The following is a 10,695-nucleotide window of genomic DNA, read 5'->3' as shown; positions in this document are numbered from 1 at the left end:
CTGAACTTCAACAGTTGATGTAAGACATTGACGAAGTTCCCAACGATGAGCCGGGGTAGCACGAGGAACAAGCACAACAAGAGGATCGAATGCCTCCATATTTTCAATCTTTTATGGAGACATTCGACTTCCAGTATGCATCAATGGATTCACGATTTACATCCATAGAGTCCCATTTATCTGCTATGGGGACTCAACAATTGGAGAATCAACAAGAGATTCGGCTAAGCGTGAAGCAATGAATAATCGATTCAATGCTATAGACGATAGACTCGATGCGCTTACACGAGATGTGGCTAATATATGGACACATCTATCTCCTTTTGATCCTCCAATGGAGTAGACCTTGCCTAGTTTCGATTTTCATTTATAACTTTGAATTGTTAAACATTTTAATATTTTTGGATTGAATCTTTGAATTTGTTTTGGATGTTTAATCTTAAATGTTTATGTTTGATTTAAGTTTGTGCATCATCTACATCATTTTAGATATATGACCAATTTTGTCATTTCACATTCGTTTATGAATATTGAAACTAATGGCTAACATTTCTCTTGATTGTAATCTTAGCAGCTTACGCTTTATCTTAATCTATCTATTGGCTTAAATTTCAAAAATATTGTTTAAAACCGTTTTTAGAATCTTTTTGATTTAACAAAAAGGGAGAGAAGTGTTAGAGTAAGGGGGAGTAATTTATTTTCAAAGTATTAGAGTAAGGGGGTAATTTTTCAAAACTTGATTTCAAAATGATTTTCAATTAGAAAATCTTAAAATTACTAAAATGTTTTGTTATATCAAAAAGGGGGAGATTATTGAAAACATTTTGATGTTTCGATATAACAAATTAAATGTTATTGGATTTCAAGATTTTCTAATCATTTTCAAATATATATTTGATTAAACCTTTTGAATATCAAAATATTACTCCAAGTTTTTCGAATGTCAATTTCTATCCTTACTCAAGTGTAAAAGTGTGTTTTTATCTTTTAAACAATTTTACAAAGTATTTCGAGCCTTAACCGAGCCAAAAATATTTTCTTAATAAATATTAAACCGAGAAGGCAGATTGCCCAGAGGGTACCGATACCCCCCAAGAGGGTACAGATACCCCTATGTAAAATTTGGCTCCAAGTAATAACAGATTGCTCGGAGGGTACCGATACCCCTCCAGGAGGTATCGATACCCCTCCAGGAGGTACCGATACCCCCCAGGAGGTATTGATACCCCCAAGAGGTATTGATACCCCCTGTCTCATAACGGTCAAAATATTTGAATTTTACACGGCAGGTATCAATACTCTATGTAGGGGTACCGATACCCCCCCCAACGCTCCAAGTTGTTTTATTAATTGTTTTCACACAATAATGGCTCTATTGACTCCACTAATGATCCCCAACGTTCAGAAGTGATCCAAAGAGTATTTAAACAAGCTTAGAAGCCATTGATCAACATCAATTATTAAGAATCAAGAGAGAATCAAAGAGAAAGCATCAAACCTCAAGTTTGAGCATTTTCAAGCCTATTTCATTCAATATTCATTTGTGCTTTCAAGAACACTTATTGTGCTTAATTGTATTATTCTTGAGTGTTCTTTCTTTGTTCTAGAATTGTGCAAACATCTTTCCTTGTGAGGATTTTCTTGTAAGTTTGCAAAATTTGTATTGTTCTCTTTGGGAGAGAGTGTTCTCATGAATTTGGGGTATAATTCTTGAGGGATTTGTAAGGTTACTCTTTGTCCTCAAAAGAAAGACAAATTAGTGAATTTGTGGAAAATCCTTAGTGTAGATAGCTAAGATAGTGGACGTAGACTTTGATTGAGAAAGTCAAACCACTCTAAATCGCTGTGCAAATATTTTCAATTTTCTGCAAAAGCTTCCACCGAAATTTTTATTGCCAATTCACCCCCCTCTTGGCCTATTCTATCGATCGATTAACTCAACAATATTTTATAGGGTTTTAAGTAAATTACAAAAATATAAATGAGTATGGGTCAATTTCAAATACAAATATAATTTGAAGGACTAAATTGAACAAATATGAAATTAAAAATTAAAATTTAAATACAATAAACAACATAAAAGGATCATATCAAAAAAATAAATTGTGAGGAAAATTGTAAAATGGACTGAATTGCATTAAATTCAAAAGTTGGAGAAAAATAAAACAATTATAATATATATATATATACATATATACTTATACTTTATAGTTTATATATGTACATAAAGTATCAAATTGAACAAACATGAAATTGGAAATAAAAAACTGAATAAATTAAGCAACACGCTTTGATGAGGGATGAAATTGGATTAATTATAAAATGTAAAGCTGATATTAATATAAAAATGGACTAAATTGCATACATTTAACAAGTTGGTGAAAATAATTTCAAAAGAAATTTATTATGTAATTTACATTTTATAGGGTTTTTAAGAAAATTACAAAAATATAAATAAGTATGGATCAATTTCATATATGAATATAACTTGAAAGACTAAATTGAACAAATATAAAATTACAAATTTAAATTTAAATACAATAAACAACATAAAAGGATCAAATTAAAAAAATTGTAAAATAAACTGAATTGCATTAATTTCAAAAGTTGGAGAAAAATTAAAACAATTATAATATATATATAATATGTATATTGAATGTTATGATAATATGATGCATGTATATGTAATGTACATTATACTTTATATATGTATATAAAATACCAAACTGAACAAACATGAAATTAGAAATAAATATTGAATAAATTAAGCAACACGCGTTGATGAGGGATGAGATTGAATTATTATAAAATGTGAAGCTGATATTAATATAAAAATAGACTAAATTGCATACATTTAAAAAGTTGGTGAAAATAATTTGAAAATAAATTTATTATGTGATTTACATTTTATAGGGTTTTAAGTAAATTTAAAAAATATAAATAAGTATGGGTCAATTTCATATACAAATATAATTTGAAGGAAAAAATTGAATAAATATGAAATTTAAATTTAAATTTAAATACAATAAACAACATAAAAGGATCAAATCAAAAAATTGTAAAATGTGAGGAAAATTCTAAACTGGACTGAATTGCATTAATTTCAAAAGCTGGAAAAAATTAAAACAATTATAATATATATGTATAATGAATGTTATGATAATATGATGCTTGTATATATAATGTACATTATACTTATGCATAGATTGATACATTAATACATTATATATATAAACTATAAGGTATATATACTTTAAAGTATAAAGTGTATATATATAAAAAAAACTATAAGGAATAAGTATATTATAAGTATATATAAAAACTATAAAGTATATACACTTTATACTAAAACTTTATACATATTATATACTTTATATTATATTATATACTTTTATATATATATATATATATATATAAAGTTTTAGTATAAAGTATATATACATATATAGTAATATAAAGTATAAGTATATTATATATATATAAAGTATAATTATAAAGATAAAAGTATATAAGTATATAATATAAAGTATATAAGTATTAAAAATAAGTATATAAGTATTAAATATAAAGTATATATGTATATATATATATAAAGTTTTAGTATAAAGTATATATACATATATAATTAATATAAAGTATAAGCACATTATATATATATATAAAGTATAATTATAAAGACTAAAGTATATAAGTATATAATATAAAGTATATTAAGTATATATACACATAAACTACAAGTATAAGTATATATAACGTATAAAGTATAATATATATAAAAAGTTTTAGTATAAAGTATATATACATATATAATAATATAAAGTATAAGTATATATATAGAGTATAATTATAAAGAATATATATATATATATATATATATATACTTTATAGTTTATAGTTTATATATATATATATATATTTATGTACTTATATTTAATAATTATATACTTTATATTTAATACTTTTATATTTTATATTATATACTTATATACTTTATATTATATATATATATATTATATGTATATACTTTTATATTTTATATTATATACTTATATATTTATATTATATGCTTATATACTTTAGTCTTTATAATTATACTTTATATTTATATAATATACTATATATATTATATATGTATATACTTTATACTAAAACTTTATATATATATATATATATATATAGTTTACATATATACTTTAGTTTATATATATATATACTTTATGTTATTTACTTATATACTTTAGTCTTTATAATTATTCTTTATATATATATATAATTATACTTTATATTATTATATATGTATTTATATATATATATACTTTTATACATTATATTTAAACTATATAATTTATACATAGTATATACAATTTATAATTATGCATAATATATAAATATAAGTTGTATATATATTTAAATATAATTCATGTATAATTTATATTAATAAACTATATATTTATATATATAGTTTATATTAACTATATATATATGCTTTATACTTTATATATATATATACTTTTACTTTATAGTTTTTATATATATACTTATATACTTTAATCTTATATATATATATATATATACTTTTATATTTTATATTTAAACAATATAGTATATATAATTTATAATTATACATAATATATAAATATAAGTTGTATATATTTAAATATAATTCATATATAATTTATATATAAACTATATAATTTATATTAATAAACTATATAGCTTATATATAATATATAATCATATAAATATAAACTATATAGTTTCAATATCCAACTAAAACTTGAACGATTATCCGATTTTACATCCCTCAATTCCGTTTCAGAGTTATTTGTGTATGCGAAATGTTATTGGGTCGGTTCAGGAGTGCATCGGTGGGCCGATATAACCAAACTGCAACTAATCTTAAAAAAAATTAAATGTAATAGTTTGAATTAATTTTCAGTGCGCGTAACCTTAAACAGATCATAGTAAACCTAAAATTTAACCGACTTCCAAGTAGTAAATGAGTATTAAGCCAATAAACAATTTTATTTATTATTATACAACAATTTTATTATTAAGCCAATAAACAATTTTATTTATGTATATATATACATATACTATATAAACAATTTAAAAATAACAAAATGATAAACTTATTAACACAAAGTATTCAAATTATAAAAATAATCAATTGTTAACATGTTTTCACGTTCAATTCTATAAAATGAATTAGGTTAACGTTATAGATAGGGTTTACTTTTGGTAGAAAATTTATTTATTATTTTCTTGAATATATAGTTATATACAGTTACAATCAAGAGAATCTTATGCCATCAGAATCTTAAAAAAAAACTTTTTAACAGCAAACCCTATAAGAACCACCCAACATAACTAAAACATTTCATATTCAAGCATAAAACATAGCAAAACGACATTTGTTGTAATTTCACACTCTAAACCTATTTGGCATTTAAAAAATGCACAATCGTTCATTATTAAAGGTTTTGAAGACCCTTCTCCTAAAACACAATCTAATTTCACCTTAATATACACCAACCTTCAGGGCTTTCTCAGCACACTGATTTCCAAATAAAAAATTACATCAGTTCTGCTATGAGAGACCCAACTGTCCCAAACATAGTTTCAATCCCCTAACAAACAACTCTACCAGTTCATCCCCCTGCTAACTGTCAGCAGTATTGTGCTTGAAATTATGTCAAAGCTACACGATTTTTCTCCGATTTAAGAAGTCAAAAGTAAATCGGGTGTAAATTGTTTTCACTCACTCAGTTGGCAGCCACTGCAGCGGTTCTTGGACTCACATCCAAGAGTTGGTGCAGCTTGGCACCGGACTTTTTCTCGTACATTTCACTCTGTTTGCCTTCGGTTTTGTTCGAAGTGATTTCCTGTGTCTGTCCCAGTTGAGCAGCTTTCAGTCCCTCCTGTTATCACAAAACACTTTGAACAAGTCATTACAAGAGGTATGGGAATTTTGGAGTTATGGGGGATAGATCAGGCAAATGCCAAATTCAAATCGAAAAAGTTCATAAGGAAGCTTAGAGTGCATACCACTAATGAAGCATTTTCTACCCTTAATTTATCCGATTTTTCAGTTAGTTGATTTATTTCAGATCTGAATGTTGCATTCTCTGCAGTCAAGGACTCAACTTTACGGGCAAGCTCTTCCGTCTCAGCCTACAAAATAATAATATGGCATTAGCTTCAGATAATTCATTGTTATACTTCAAATCCAGTAAATAGGCTCAAAGAAGGAATTTATAAAGTTTTTAAGCTTGCGATAAGCAAAGATGTAATACATATTTCTTGTACCTGCTTCCTCAACCTTGACCTTCTAGCAGATTCTCTATTAGATTGTTTCCTCCTCTCACGTTTCAGCTCCCGTTCATTCTGGTTAAATTTCATTAATGTTAGCAACAGATTAAGATAGCACAACCCAACGTATACAACACTAAAATGTGCATTAATTATCCACATTCAAAGGGATTTAACTTCTTCAGAACACAAAAAAGTGGATACAAATTATAATCAAGCTAAACCACAGTTCAGATGAGCAGGAAAGAAGTAAAAATACAAGAATTCCACTAATCAATATACCTGCATCCAGACTTCAGAAGGCATTACCCCACAAGGTACATTCGTAGGACTGGATTTAGCATTAATAGAGGGAGGGTTCCTGAGCTCCAATGCTGCGCTCATGCCGGGAGAAAGTACAGCTTTGATTGGTTTGGGAGAGATCATTGTAGTTAACTCCCCTGCAGCAACTGCATTAGTAGACTTTGCCTCATTTTTCCCATCTCCACCTGCTATAACAGAGACGATACATTAATAAACATAACCTCCAGACATGAAGGTGTACCAAATGTATCCAAAGATGGAATAGTATTATCCATTCCTTTTCATTTTCTAACTCGAGTTACTTTTAGAAATCACAACAATACTTTTGCTTATCAAGGACACGAACCTAGACTAGGCATTGCACATTAAAGGAACCATTCAATTGCAAAGTGCCTCAGATTTTACAACTACCCACTACTGTACATAAGTCTGACTAAAACTTCAGGTCAACTCTATTATTCATCAAGAATATACTTGGTGAAGAATGGAGTCATACCAACCGTTGGTGTTCCTTCTCTGCTTCTTTTACGTTTACTTTGATCCGTCTGACCAAAGATGCACAGTGATAAAAATAAGCTTTAGCATTTTGTCCTTAAAATCATTTTCTAATATACTAGTCAAATAAAACTAAGAAATAAAAAAGATGCTTGAAAACAGGTTAACCAGATGGGAAGGAGATCTTACCCCAGTTGTGTTCCCATCACTACCATCAGCAGAACCTTCCGTCTCCGCACTGTCCACATTATCAAAAAAAAAAAGTCAATCTATGAGGAAAAAGCCTTTGGACGTATCTAACAAATAATAGTTTTCCCCGAAAAAATTAACAAACCTCTGGAAAATTCTAGGCTCAGCGGGGCCCTCATCTTTCTCAGCAGTACCATTGCCTATTGACATAGCAAGGCCATCAGATCCTTTAATCTTCTTGGTTAAACCCCGTTCTGAATTGCCTGATGACTTTGTAGGAGTTTCCACAGGGGTGGCAATCTACAATAAAATGCTCCAGTTATATTCAGCACTTGCTAAACACAATAAGAAAAAAGTAACATCCCCAAAAGCAGTATATGTGCATGTGCATCCACAATAAGCCTGAATAAAAACAAAATAGCAACAGTTTTAAATGAATCATTCAACAGACAACTCACTGCAGGTGATGATGAAATATCATGAACATGTTATTCTTGGATTTCAAGAGTAAACAGGTAAAAATGCATTAAGGTATAATATTGTACAATAAAACCAGCGTTTCAGATGTTATTTAGCACTCATATCATATCCCAAGGGAGAAAAAAAATGAAAATTTTCTTTATCGTGTTGCTAGCTGTACCATAAGGAATCTGTAGAGTATTACCAAATTGGTTGTTGTATAAAACAGACCACTGTCTAGATATAAGGCAGGAAGAGAGAGAATTATGTGACAGCACAATCACTATACAAACTCAAACACCAGAAACTACATATAATTAGTAACGGGTAACCACCTCAGGAAAAACTAAGTTCCTAGATAATTTGGTAAAAATTAATACTGTAATTAAAAGATAGTGACAAAGTAAACTTACTACAGGAACTGCAGGATGGGCATATACTCCCCCATGCAGGTAGATTGCTGCATAAGGCGTCCCCCATAAGGTGACATCATGTGCTGAAAGAGTAAACAAATTAGTATTATTAATAATTATTTACAGAGTTATTCAGTGATGAGCTTAAATGAAGTTAAATGCCTTAGAGCTGTGGGTAATACCTATGGAGGACCCCACATATAAGGGGCAGAAGCGTGGCCAGCGGCCACAGCTGAGTTGTAATATGGAGCCATTGCGACTCGAGGACCATAATATGCCTATATATGTAATACAGAACCATGAAATCCCCATTAGCTATTTCATTAGCGTAATAGATTGTGCAATTTAGTTGAATAAATGTCTTAACAACAGCAGTGGGAAAGAGGGAAGTGCATGAATAAGAAGATAACCTGCATAGCTGCCCAATCAGGATATACATGAATATTGGCCTGATCCTGTGAATAGAAAAGTGTCAACCAATACTGTGATATTAGCATAAAAATTTAATAGGATAAACACAAAACAAATTGTGCAACTAGTACATTAGAGATCCTTTCCCTAAATTTGGATAATCATAAATTGTATAGTAACTGTTTTTTCCTTTTAGGATAATAAGCTCGATTTTATTTCTAGTTTCAACAATTAAACATGCATAATCGCTTAGCTTACCGTTGGCACCGGTGAAGATGATTTTTCAGACTTAGGCTTTCCTTCGTCACTGTTTCTCAGTGTCAAACACCAAATCCGAAAACCTATCTTCTAGAAATTTATTTGTCTCTCTGTCAACTTGACGCTGGACAGGATAACGATTATCTTGTAGGCTGGTTCCAACAGATGATTCACAAGAGAAAATTCACCCAAAGCCAGATAAAACAAGTCTCTAAGGTTTAACGAAATATTATAAAATCAAACAATGTCAAAATCAGTCCACAAGCCGGACTGTTATAGCCAAAAATCATGTTTATCCGAATTTTACCAAAAATAGCAAAATCCCAAAAATCACTCTAAATTGAAATTCGAAATAAAATAAACAATCTGCAAAAAATCCGGCCCAAATCGGATTTAAATTGACTTCCTAACTGACAAGCGAAATGTTACCATAAATAGTAAAAAATAAATAAAACTAGTGATTCGGAGGGAAAAACGGCATAATTTAAGGTCGAAAAAAAGGCCACAGTGGACAGTGTGAGCGTCGAAAGGGGCTTTCCGAATTGGGGTCTTATGCGCGATTCCGACACCCGTAGCCAAAGTTATGGCCAAAAGACTGAAATGCACTCAAAACAGCCCCAATGAGGAACATATCACAATCAACTCCCGCCTTTACGCTGATCTGCCAACTCATGGTATCTCATCGTCATCAAGGTGCAATCTGAAAGCTCAACATCATCTGTCTCGAATCCCCCTGCATCAGTCACCCTAGGTTAGAAAGAACTCGTCCTCGAGTTCAGAGTAGTGTCATCAGAATCCACAAAACAAGGACTTAGGTGCTTCACATTAAAGACATCGTAAGTCTTCATGTGACTAGGAAGGCGCAACCTGTAAGCATTATCATTGATCTTCTGCACGACCTCACAAGGTCCAATCTTCCGATCCTTAAGCTTATTATACTCACCAACAGGAAAACGATCACGAGTTAATACAGCCCAAACAAAATCACCAATATCAAAATGTACCTGACGACGATGATTGTCAACCCGAGTCTTGTACTTGGTATTACTCTCATGAATGGTCTGTTTCACCTGCTCATGGATACATCGAAGATACTTCACCATCTCATCTGCTTTAGGACTGAAACGTCCTATACGTGGAATAGGGGCCTAAGTCCAGCACCCCGGATGGGTTCTAACCATAGACAGTCTCAAATTGACTTAAACCTGTGGTTCTATTTTTTGATCTATTGTAGGCAAATTCTGCTTGAGGCAATGTCAAATCCCACTGCTTCAGCTTCGTTCCTGCCAAACACCTCAAAAGGTTACCCAAACTCTGGTTTACCACCTCGGTCTGACCATCCGTCTGGGGGTGATAGGAGCTACTAAAATTCAACTGTGTTCCCAGTTTCCCCCACAGGCTCTTCCAGAAATTACTGATGAACTTTGTATCACAATCTGAAGTGATGGATCGAGGAACACCATGTAAACGCACAATCTCCCTGAAATAAAGATGGGCAATCTGGACAGCATCCATAGTCTTTTTGCAAGCTACAAAATGGGCCATCTTGGAAAACCTGTCAACCACAACAAAGATAGAATCAGAGGCCCTTTGGGTGTGGGGTAAACCCAATACAAAATCCATGCTAACATCGAACCAAGTAGCTTCAGGAACAGGTAAGGGAGTGTACAAGCCCACATTTGTGAGAACTCCCTTAGATCGCTGGCACACATAACAACGGTCCACATAATGAGCCACATCACTAGTCAACTTAGGCCAATAAAAGTCATAAGAGATAAGGGCCAAGGTCTTATCTCGGCCAAAGTGTCCCTCATTATGAAGTTCACTTATAATTTGTTGTCTCAATGAACAATCT

The 10,695-nt window shown here is 30.6% G+C and overlaps 1 pseudogene; it reads right to left on the bottom strand.

Moving 5' to 3' along the window:
• Positions 1-5,750: 5,750 nt before the first annotated feature.
• LOC120183087 lies at positions 5,751-10,355 on the bottom strand (annotated as a pseudogene).
• Positions 10,356-10,695: the final 340 nt, after the last annotated feature.

Source organism: Hibiscus syriacus, unplaced genomic scaffold, assembly GCF_006381635.1.
Source record: "Hibiscus syriacus cultivar Baekdansim isolate YM2019G1 unplaced genomic scaffold, ASM638163v2 tig00112738_pilon, whole genome shotgun sequence".
Lineage (NCBI taxonomy): Eukaryota > Viridiplantae > Streptophyta > Magnoliopsida > Malvales > Malvaceae > Hibiscus > Hibiscus syriacus.
This window is presented reverse-complemented; position numbering and strand designations above follow the sequence as displayed.